This window comes from Trachypithecus francoisi, unplaced genomic scaffold (assembly GCF_009764315.1).
Source record: "Trachypithecus francoisi isolate TF-2019V2 unplaced genomic scaffold, Tfra_2.0 Lachesis_group15, whole genome shotgun sequence".
Taxonomy (NCBI): Eukaryota; Metazoa; Chordata; class Mammalia; order Primates; family Cercopithecidae; genus Trachypithecus; species Trachypithecus francoisi.
The window spans coordinates 93992494-94005034 of NW_022681460.1; the positions used below are offsets into that span (position 1 = coordinate 93992494).

At 35.3% G+C, this 12541-nt stretch overlaps 1 pseudogene; it reads right to left on the reverse strand.

Moving 5' to 3' along the window:
* Positions 1-1369: 1369 nt before the first annotated feature.
* On the reverse strand, positions 1370-9999 carry LOC117097585 (annotated as a pseudogene).
* Positions 10000-12541: the final 2542 nt, after the last annotated feature.

Genomic DNA, 12541 nt, shown 5'->3' on the forward strand with positions numbered 1-12541 from the left:
CTTGCAGAGATCTTTCACACCCTTGGTTAAATTTATTTTTAGGTATTTTTAAGCTATTGCAAATGAGATTGCCTTCTTGATCTCTTTTTAGCATTTCATTATTGGTAAATAAAAATGCTACTGATTTTTGTATATTTATTTTGTTTCCTGCAAATTTATTTGATTTGATTATCAAGTCTAAGAGTTTTTTGGTGGAGTCTTCAGATTTTTCTAAATAAAAGATCATGTCATCTGCAAAAAGAAACAGTTCGACTTCCTCTTTTCCAATTTGGATACCTTTTATTTCTTCTCTTGCCTGATTGCTCTGGTGAGGACTTCCAGTATATAAATATAAAACTCACTGGTAGAGGAAACACACAAACAAGGAAGAGAAAGGACTCATGTTACCGCTACAGAAAGCCACCAAACTATGATGACAAGCAATAAAAGAGAAAGAAAGAAACTAAGGACATACAAAACAACAATGAACAAAACTACAGAAATAAGCCTTCACTTACCAATAATAACCTTGAATGTAAACAGATTAAATTATCCACTTATAAAATATAGACTGGCTGAATGGGTCCAAAAATATATGATCCAATTGTATGCTATCTACAAGATAGATACCCATAAAGACACACATATATAGACACACCCCACCCATAAAGACACATATAGACTGAAAGCAAAGGAATTAAAAAAAAATTTCCACACAAATGGAAACCAAAAGGGAGCAGGCGTTGCTATGCTTATATCACATAAAAGAAACTTTATGTCAAAACAGTAAAAAAGAGACAAGGACAGTAGTGAGATAATGATAAAGGGGTAGATTCAGCAAGAGAGTATAATGATTCTAAATACATATGCACCCAACACTGAAGCACCCGGATGTATAAAGCAAACATTATCCAAAGGGAGAGGTAGACTTCAATGCAATAATAGTTCGGGACTTCAACCTCCATGAACACTAGACAGATATTCTAGACAGAAAGTTAACAAAGAAACATTGAATCTAAAGTGAACTTAAAATTTCACTTTAGATCAAATAGACCTAACAGGCACCTACAGAACATTTTATTCAACAACTACAGAATATACATTCTTCTTCTTGGCACATGAAACATTCTCCAGGTCATATGTTTGATCGCAAAATGAGTCCAACAATTTTTTAAAGATCAAATTTATACCAACTATCTTCTCAGACTACAGTGAATTAAAACTGGAAATTAATAAAAAAAGGAACTTTGGAAACTGCAAATACACAGAAATTAGACAACATTCTCCTGAACCACCACTGGGCCAAGAAAAATAAATTAAGAAGAATTTTTTTTAATTTTAGATTTTTTTTATTTCTCCAAATTTGTTATGTATCAGGAGTGACTGAAATAAAAAATATAATTGAGCCCCGTCATCATCACCATCATCATCATGGAAATGGCTTTAAGGGAAAACTGGTCAGATGAATATTATTGCTTCTCATTTTCAACGAGTAAATAGTTGCCACTGATAAATTGACAGCCAGGAGTCTGTCAAGAATGCTCAACATATGTTATATAACACAACACACCCGTTCACGGGGGGGGAAAATCCTAGGAAATAACTTATGTGTGGTTCTTGATTTAATCATACAAGACAAGCACAAAAGCACCACCCATGCCGCTGAGAACACTGGACCATGCACCCTTGAGAAAAGCTTTGCCTCCTTCATCACCAGCAATCTTCTTCAGTAGTCAAGCATGTCTGTGTATGTGAGGTCAGTTCCTTTGCGCCCTGACTGCATCATCATGTGGGGGCGAACAGTGTCAAACGGATAGGAAGCCAACCCACCAAGGGCAGTGACAGTTTGTGCGATCATCCAGCTGAGGACAATGTGAGTGTTCTTGGGATCCGGAAGCATTCCGTTTCTAGTGTCATAGATACCGAAGTAGGCAGCTCAGTAGATGGTAATACCCTGCACAGACACGTTAAAGCCTTGGTACAGGCCCTTAATCCCATTAGATTTGCATATCTTAACCAGGCAGTCACCGAGGCCTCAGAATTCCCTTTTGCTCCAGCTTTACCCACATCGGCTGCTAGACGGGTAGGGGCAAAATCAAGAGGGTACACAAAACACAAGGATGTGGCCCCAGCGGCACCGCCTGATGCCAGATTCCCTGCAAAGTAGTGTCAAAACTGGGTCCTCTTGTCCACCCCACCCAGGAAGATCTGCTTGTGTTTATCTTTGAAGGCCAACTTGAGAGCCTGTGTGGAAGTATCTGATGACATTGGCCAGGTTACTGGGCCAGAAGGACAGGAGTCCCCTGCTCCTTGGGAATATGGACCACGCAGTCTATAATGCCCTTGTATTGCTTACCTGTGGTGATCTGTTTGCTGGCATGCTGCAGCAACAGCTTGACCTGGTCGATGGGTGCTATCGCCGTCTTGAAGATGGCTGCGGCCACTCCACCTGCCAGGAAGTCCATGGCGAAGGACACAGAGTCATCTGTCATGTTGAAAGAAAAGAGGAGGCAGGCTGCTGCGGGAAGGGACTGGGTCCGCAACCGGCTTTGACTCCGGGGCTGCGAGAGAAGAAAATTTTAAAAAATTGAAATGAATAAAAATGGAAACACAACAAGCCCAAACCTGTATGTTAAAAGAGAAGTTTATAGAAATAGACATCTACATCAAAAAAGTAGAAAGATTTCAAACAATCTAATGAAGCATTTTAGGAACTAGGAAAACAAGAACAAACCAAATCCAAAATTAGTGGAATAAAAGAAATAATAAAGATCAGAGAAGAATTAAACAAAATATAGATGCAATAAACAATATAAAGGTCCAATGAACAAAAAGTTGGTTGTTCAAAAAGAGAAATAAAACTGATAAACCACTAGCTGGACTAATAAGAAAAGAGAAGACCCAAATTTAAAAAATCAGAATGAAAAGGAGATACTAAAACTGATTCCACAGAAATACAAAAGATCATCAGAGATCTTTGACATGAACATATCATATGAACAACTATATGCTAACAAACTAGAAAATCTAGAGGAAATGAATAAATTCCTAGATATATGCAACCTACTAAGATGGAATCTGGAAGAAATAGAAAACCTGAACATACTAATAAGTAATGAGATTAAATCAGTAGTAAAAAGTCTTCCACGACAACAAAAAAGCCCCAGGACCAAATGACTTCACTGCTGAATTCTACCAAATGTATGAAGAAAAATTAACACCAATTTCCCCCAAAGTATTCCAAAAATTTCAAGAGGATGGAATTCTCCCTAACTCATTCTATGAGGCTAGCATTACCTTGCTACCAAAACCAGACAAGGACACAACGACAAAAGAAAACTATAAACCAATATCCCTGATGAACATAGATGCAAATATCACCAACAGAATACTAGCAAACTGAATTCAGTAACATATCAAAAAGATAATACACCACAATCAAGTGAAATTTATCCCAAGGATATAAGGATGATTTAACACATGCAAATCAGTAAACATGAAACATCACTGGGACAGACTAAAGGATAAAAACAATATGATCATCTCAATAGACACAGAAAGAGCATTTGTTAGAATTCAGTGTCTCTTCATGACACACACAAAAAAAACTCTCAACAAACTAGGCATAGAAGGAATATACCTCAGCATAATAAAGGTCATATATGATAAACCCACAGCTAACACCTTACTGAATGGGGAAAAGTCGAAAGCCTTTCCTCTAACAACTAGCACAAGACAAAGATGCCCCTTTTCACCCCATTCCTATCCAGCTGATCCTGGCCAAGCTGGGTTCCTTCAAAATTTTAAAAATACAATACATATCACTATACACCTGCTATAATGGTTATAATTCAAAAGACAAGTTTTGGTAAGGATGTGGAGAAACTAGAACCCTGATAACATTGCTTGTAGGAATAGAAAATAGTACAGTCACTTTGGAAAACAACTTGGCAGTTTCTTAAAAAGTGAAACTTAACATACAATTCAACAATTCTACTCTTAGGAATTTACCCAAGAGAAAGAAAACATACATCTGCACAAAGACATTTAGATAATAGTTCATGACAGTATTATTCATAATAGCCCCAAACTGAAAAAAACTCAACTCTCTATCAATTGGTGAATTAATAAACAAAATGTAGAATATTCACATAATGGAACATTACTCAGCCATAAAAAGAATTACGTTCTAATGTATGCCATAGAATGAATGATCTGCGAGTCATTATGCTCATTGAAAGGAGCCAAATTCAAAAGAGTATATATTGTATGTCTCCACTTATATGAAATGTGCAGAATGGACAAACCTATTAAAACAGAAAATTAGACAAGTAGTTACTTATTACCTCAGAGGGTGGGAAAACTTAAGGAAAATGGGAAATAACTGCTAATGCATAAGCAATTTCTTTTGGGGATGATAAATATGCTCTAAAATGGATTGTGGAGATTGCTGCGTAACTCTCTGAACATACTGAAAGCCATTAAACTGTATATTGCAAATAGATCAACACTATGGTACATGAATCATATCTCAATAAAGCTTTTTTTATTCAAAAATGAAAAATGCAGTAGAAAATGGGAAGCTAAGCTTTAGGATAGCTAACAAGAAGAAACAGAACACAATGGGAAGAGGGTCAGGAGTGAGATAAGGAAGCTGAGCATTATATGTTGGAGTCTGGTGAGCAGAGGGAAGGTCTGGAGTTGGTGGGGTGAATGACTGAGAGGTTCATTCCTGACTCTACCCAGAGCTGAGTGCTTAATGAATATTAGAAGATAATGCTCGATAGCATCATTAGGGGGCAGAAGAACAGTGTCAATACCTGCAACCAGCTGTGACTAACCAGTACCTGCCTGGGTTTTCTGGATTTATATGATCACATAGAGAGAGGGAGGAATCCCTAATGATCAGGGACATTAAATGTCCCATTATTGATGAGAGTGGGATCTCAGTGTGGATTAAATTTGATCCAGATAAATACTGCAAGAAAACTGCCTGAAGTGGGCATAATGATTATCTCATTGATATTCATTCTCTTTCTTCCCCGTTGTGTAGTGACCATGAAGTTTGGGGAGACTGATCTTCAAGGACATGCCCTGAATAGTATCAGTTACTCAAAGTAAACCCATCTCCTTTGCCACAGTACAGAGCTACATCCCATAAAATGTTCTGCTTTTTGCTGTAATGGTTCTTGAAAAGTCATATCATTTTCAGACAATTCATTTTTTTCTATGTAAGGCTTTTCCTTTTTACCCCAAAACACACTAAATGAAAAATAGAAGTAATAGGAATAATAAATAATTAAAATAATAAATATTATTTTTGACATTGACACATTCAATGTACTCAGACATGTTCAATTTACTCAAATTACAACATTTTCTAGTCAGACAATTTCATATGAATCTAATCTGAATTTTGAGCAATGTCTAGAAAAACACAAAAAAATGACTTTGCTTATGCATGCCAAATAAAAGGGATAGAAGATTTGCAGCTTCCACAATGCTTAGTATGTTGTGAACCTATACTATTTCCACATGTTTCAAAGCTTTCATTTTCTTAGCTTTGATTTTATCCCAAAAGTAATTTTGCATGCTGTGATTTTTCAGTGTAGTTTAAGAGCAAGATCACCAGAGTCCCAAAAGGTTTAACAAGAGATGAAGAAAACGGCACAAAAATAAAACAAAGAATAAATCAGTAAACCCTTAGAATATTCTATTTTAAGCCAAACTTGAATTTTTGTTTTCAAATTATTGGATTTTTAAAAATTGTGTAAACTTATTTGAACTGTTATATAAAATTATCAAGTACCTTGAGTTGGGACTAAATGCATCACAATTTTTCTTTTAAAATGAAAAAATATTTTTTTGCACTTAGCAACAGAGGTTTCAGGAAGGAATTAGATATTAAACAAGGAATATGTTTTAAGTAATTCAGGAGTAAGTTAATCAAAGCATGACATTTCTCTTATAGGATTTGGTTCAGTGGTTGCCCATTGGGAACCATATGAGTCAGAAAATTCATACGATGGTTAGAGAAGGGTTCCCTCTCTTCATAATTGTGGACATAAAGTATCCAGTTCTGTGGGTACTGGTACCATTTTGTGACCATGTCAGGGAGATAGATTGCTTTGGATTGAGGCCTATATGACAGGCAGAATGAAGAGGCTGAAAGAATCTATGGCTTTGAGGATGTGATTTAGCTGCCAAATTAAACTAAACAGAAAAATCATATTTCTTGAGTTTCTAGTTATGTCTCTGCAGCTTACAGTTTGTTACAGCAAACTGATCTGGGTGTTTTTTTTGATACATTTCAACCAAAAGTGTCATAAAATGGGTTTTTTGTTTCCAAAAGTATGGCAGAATACATGTGCAGAGAAATCCTTCCAGGAGTAAGAAAAATAATATTAAGTAAATACTTAAATGTTTTTGGAACATTGCTGAACTGGAAGTAAAGAAATGGAACTAGAGGAAACAAACAATGAGACAGTATGATTCCATGAGGATTAGCTGAGCCCTAGAGCTTGCATTATCCTTGAGAATATCTGCCAATTATTATAGCCTGAAGTCTGGGTTTTAATTGGCAAATGTTTGAAGAACAGAAGCCAAACCAGGTGCTAGAGTAGAGTAGAGAAAGTAGGGTCAGAGATACCTGCATGAAACCAGGACCACGCAAAGCGTGACACTCACAGTGGGTAAACAAGAGACAAATGTGACCCACAGCAGGGAAGATGTTCCTTCTCTTTGCATGGAGCAGAAATAAAGAAAATAAGTCCCCCCGAGAGGTCATATTCCCATCATTTTGCCACTGAAATTGATATTGCCTAAAAATTTTAAACTAGATATTGAGTTTGAAAGTTGTTAATGCCACAGGTACTATTGTTATGAAGAAATGTATTTTATTTGCAGGCCTCAAATAACATATTATGAACTCACAATAAAAATTATTAAAACATATGCAAAGAAACCACCATGAATAAAAAATTTAGCATAAATAACAATTCTAGAAGCAGCTGTACATTAATAAAAATAAAACCCTTCAAAACTTTTGGAACATAGCCAGTAGTCTTCATAGGGAAACTTAAAGCCTAAAATGCTTGTATTAGGAAAAAAATCAAAACATGATTACCTAAGCATTTATCTTAAGACGTTAGAAAAAGAAGAGCAAAAGTCAGTCATTCTTCACTTCACTCGATGATGATACATGCTGAGAAATGCATTGCTAGGCAATTTTGTCATTGTGCAACCATCATAGGGTGTACTTACATAAGCTTGGATGATACAGCACACTCACACCTAGGCTATATGGGATAGCCTAGTGCTTGGAGACTACAACCTGTACAGCATGTTACTGTACTCAGTGTTGTAGGCAATCATACTGCAATGGTATTTGTATATCTATACATATCTAAATACAGAAAAGACACAGTAAAAATACTGTATGAAAGATTTCATTTATTTTTTCTTTTTTTTAAATTATATTTTATATTTTAGGGTACACATGCATAATGTGCAGGTTTGTTACATATGTATACATGTGCCATGTTGGTGTGCTGCACCCATTAACTCATCATTTACATTAGGTATATCTCCTAATGCTATCCCTCCCCCCTTCCCCCCACCCCACAACATGTGTCACATTTTTAAAATCCAGTCTGTCATTGATGGACATTTGGGTTGGTTCCAAGTCTTTGCTATTGTGAATAGTGCCGCAATAAACATACGTGTGCATGTGTCTTTAGAGCAGCATGCTTTATAATCCTTTGGGTATATATCCAGTAATGGGATGGTTGGGTAATTTATAGATTCAATGCCATCTCCATCAAGCTACCAATGACTGTCTTCATAGAACTGGAAAAAACTACTTTAAAGTTCACATGGAACCAAAAAAGAGCCCGCATTGCCAAGACAATCCTAAGCCAAAGGAACAAAGCTGGAGGCATCAGGCTACCTGACTTCAAACTATACTACAAGGCTACTGTATAAAAGATTTTAAAATACTACACTTGTTTAGGGCACTTACCACTAATAGAGCTTGCAGGACTGGAAGTTTCTCTGGATGAGTCAATGAGTGAGTGGTGAATGAATGTGAAGGCCTAGGACATTACTGTATACCACTTTATAAACACAGTACACTTAGGCTACACTAAATTTATTTTTAAATATTTTTCTTCAATAATAAATGAATCTTAGCTTACTGTGACTTTTTTACTTTATCAATTTTTAAATTATTTTTAACCTTTTTACTCTTTTGTAGTAACAATTAGCTTAAAACACAAACACATTGCACAGTTGTACAAACATACTTTTCTTCATATTTTTATTCTATAAGCTTTTTTCTGTTCAAAAATTTTCTGGTTTACTTTTGTAACTTTTTTGTTAACTAAGACACAAACATTCACATTAGCCTAGCCTATACAGGGTCAGAATGATCAATATCACTGTCTTACACCTCCCTATCTTGTCCCATCGGAAGGTCTTCAGGGCAATAACATGCATGACAGGGCAAGAACTGTCATCTCCTGTGATAACAATGCCTTCTGGAACACCTCCTGAAGGACCTACCTGAGGCTGTTTTACAGTTAATGTTTTTTCATAAGTAGAAGGAATATGCTCTAAAATAGTAATAAAAAATATAGTACAGTAAACACATAAACCAGTAACATAGTCCTTTATCACCAAGTATCATGTTCTACACATCATTGCATGTGCTATACTCATACATGACTGGCAGCAAAGTGGGTTTGTTTACACTAGCATCACCACAAACGTGTGAGTAATGTGTTATGTTACAATGCTAAGAAGTCACTGTGGGAAAGGAATTTATCAGCTCTATTATAATATTATGGAGGGCATCATATATGCACTCTGTTGTTGACTGAAATGTCATTATGTATAGCACAATTGTAAACCTAGAAAATGTAGGAGTAAGAAGAAATAAAATAATAGAGACAAGAGCAGAAAAGCATGAAGTAAAAGACTTCATACTACAAAATAAAAAATGATTATTTGAAAAACTAATGATATTGACAAACCTCAGGCAAGATCGATTAAGTTAACAAAAGAGACAGCACAAAAGAACAGGAATGAATAAGAAGGTGTAACTAAAGAGGCGGCAGAGATCAAAATTACAAGAAAATATAAGTAATTTTAATGTTAACACATTTGAAAAATTAAGTGAAATGAACAAAATACTTTTAAAAGTTACCAAAATTGACTCAAAATTAGTCAAGAAATAAAAATCCTAAGGTTATCTGTAGTACATAATTCTCCCTTGAGAAAAACAGCAGATCCATGCAGTTTTACAGGAGCATTCAAAGAAACATTCAAAGAAAGGTAACTCCAAACCTGAACCTCCAGTTAACAGAATAAAAGGGAAGGTTTTCCAATTCAGCTTACATATTTAATGTATTTTATTATCAAAAGTAAAGAGAGTAAAAGAAAGGAGAAAAACAGGCCAATCTTATTCATTAATGCAAGGATAAAAAAGAATTCTTTTTTTTTTTTTTTTTTTTTGAGATGGAGTTTTGCTCTTTGCTCCTAGGCTGGAGTACAACGGCATGATCTCCGCTTACTGCCACCTCTGCCTCCTGGGTTCAAGTGATTCTCCTGCCTCAGCCTCTTGAGTAGCTGGGATTACAGGTGCCTGCCACCACGCCTGGCTAAGTTTTATATTTTTAGTAGAGATGGGGTTTCCTCACTTTGGCCAGGCTGGTCTTGAACTCCTGACCTCAGGTGATCCACCCACCTCAGCCTGCCGAAGTGCTGGGATTATGAGCATGAGCCACGGCGTCCGGCCAAAAAAATTCTAAAAAAGGAAAAGTATAAATTGAATTCAGCAATGTAAAAAAGATGATGTATAATTACCAAGTTGGATATAATGTAGGAATGCAATTTTAACATTATAAACATTAGATTTAACATTATAAAATCTGTTAAGTAATATATCATGTTAATATATTAAAGGAGAAAATATTATTTTAATAGGTATAGAATACATAGTTGATAACATTTAATAATCATTTTTGATACAAAACCCCAATGGACAAGTCATAAAAATGAATTTCTTTAACCTGAAAAAGTTATGCATGGAAATTTTAGAGCAAACATTATAATCAATGGTGAATCATTATAATCATTCACAACATAACTATTGCTGTTCAACACTGGATTAAATATCATAGCCAGTGCAATAAGAAAAAAAAAAGAAATGCTATAAGGATTGGAAAGTTAACTATTATTATTCAGAAACAACATGGTTTTCTACAAAATAGGAAACCTGAAGGAATTCTGCCCGAATTATTATAATTCATCATTTGGGGAAATAATGCAATAAATTTGTTAATTTCCGGCAAAGTTACCAGTTATAAGATTAATAACTAGAAGTCAGTGGCATTTTTATATAGCAGCAACAAACAGCTAGAGAAAAATTTAAAAACGTACTATTTACAATAGTAAAAAGGAAAAGAAAAAGTACCCAGTAAGATTCTAACAGAAAGTATGTAAAAACATGTTTTTGTTTGGTTGGTTGGTTTTTGTTTGGGTCATTTTGAGTGTGTTTCTTAAGACAAATCAAACAGAAACCTAGGCTGTCTTTTTAGTGGGGTTTCTAAAGGGAGTAGAGGTAAAATGGATATTTTTAATACAGACTTGCATCCAATCCTTTTTTCTTAAGTCCCACCTGTATCCTACTTCCAGAATAACAGGGGTCAAGAACCCTGAAGCTTTGCAGATTCTTCAATGGCAATTACTGTGCTTCTAAATTTTTCCCACTAATGGCTTTATTCAGATTTCATGGATCTGCTAAATCAGTTACCACACAACCATCCACCATTCAGATTTGACTACTTTCTCCTCTCTCATCCCTTTGCCCTGTAGCATTTCCACTTCCCCAACCACTTTTTCTTCCCTTCAATCCCTTGACAGTTTTTTGAGAGTTTCTGGGAGAATGTGGAGTTGAGTATGTGTGTTTAATTCTCCATTTTTACCACCAGCCCACTCTAATTTTCTACAAGCATATCTCTGAGAGAAATCAGGTATTCACTTGGAAATCAGGTTAATCAAGTATGTATTTGGTAATGGAAGAAAAACCATGCTCTTTTTTTCCCAGCAGGGTTGATTGTTCCTGGAAATTCTAACCAGTGGACAGCAACACACTAATTGGCTTAGCTTATATGCCACCTTTATTTAACCTGGGTTGAGGGTATTACCAGTGACTGAGTCAGGGTCAAGTATAACAAATGGTTCCAGAGGGGATACCAAAATGTTGCTCTTTGGGGCCTGTTTAAATGTAGATTTCCTCTCAGGAGTAGGGTGAGAAGAATCTAAGGCACCCTACCAGATCCCCCATTAAGCAGAACTTTGATGCTTTTGTGAGGCCAAAATAAACAAAGCATGACAGCAGTGATTTATGCCTTTCCCTCTTCTCATGACTGAGAAGAAAAGATATACAGTAATGTAATGACATGCCTTTTGGACTTCCCCTTTTGCAACTGATGTTTAATATGCACTGGTTGCTACTGCTGTGCTTTCTCAGGTTTTTCATATTACACATGTACCTCAAGGTGATTGTTCACAACTGACATAGTTTTAGAAATACTTTTTAATTATGATTTAAAAGATCATAGTTGTAAGAACTTTACTAATTTAGGCTGTGGATTCTTATCTATAGCTGAACAAAATTACACTCTAATTTCCTTCAAAACTTGTAATTTAGCACAGAATCAAATCTTTCCTTTCATCTTCAGATCTTCTGCCTAGTTTCCAAATCCCTGGAGATCAATCTAATCCTCTAAGATTCTCTTCCTTTTAACTCTTTCCTTTTCGGGATCTCAGATCATGAACCCTCTTTTCAAAACCTATCGTCGAGGGACTGGCATCAAATCTAGGACAACATTTAAAATGTTGAACAATTGATCTAATGACCACTGACCAAGGAGATTTTGTTTCTGTATTCATCACAGGTGCCCCTGTATCCTTGGAAAATACCTTAACCCCAGCTTTTCTCCCCTTTGTAAATAAAAATTATAGTATTTGTAATCAGTGTCTTTATGCAGGGGAAGCGTGTATAGAAAGAAAAATATATAAAGGTATCAGTGTGTACTATTGTTCCCAGTTTTCTATGGTTAGTACTGAAATGCTATGAAAAAGAGAATAAAATAAAAGTGAAAGGAGAAACAAGAAAAAAGAGACAATAATGAGAATTATATACAAGAATATAAAGTGATTCTTTTAGAGGGAAATGTAGACATAGATTTCTTCAAGAAGCTTCTGCCCAAATAAGTGATACAGGAAAAATCATCATGAAGTATATATAACAAGCTTAATAGAAAAACTAACAAAGCAGTGAATAAAAATAAAAGGGAGACTTTGTTATCTCAATTGGAGAAAATGGGAAGTGAGAAGTTTATTTTGTAGAAATATTATTTTAAACAAGCCTTAAAAAGATATTTTTTAATGTTCAGAAAAGAAATGTCATGCTGCTGTATTTATACCTTAAAAAAATCATCTGCTTGGCTTTTTAAAAATTGAACCTGCTCTTGTTTCAACGTTATATCCCCCTTGA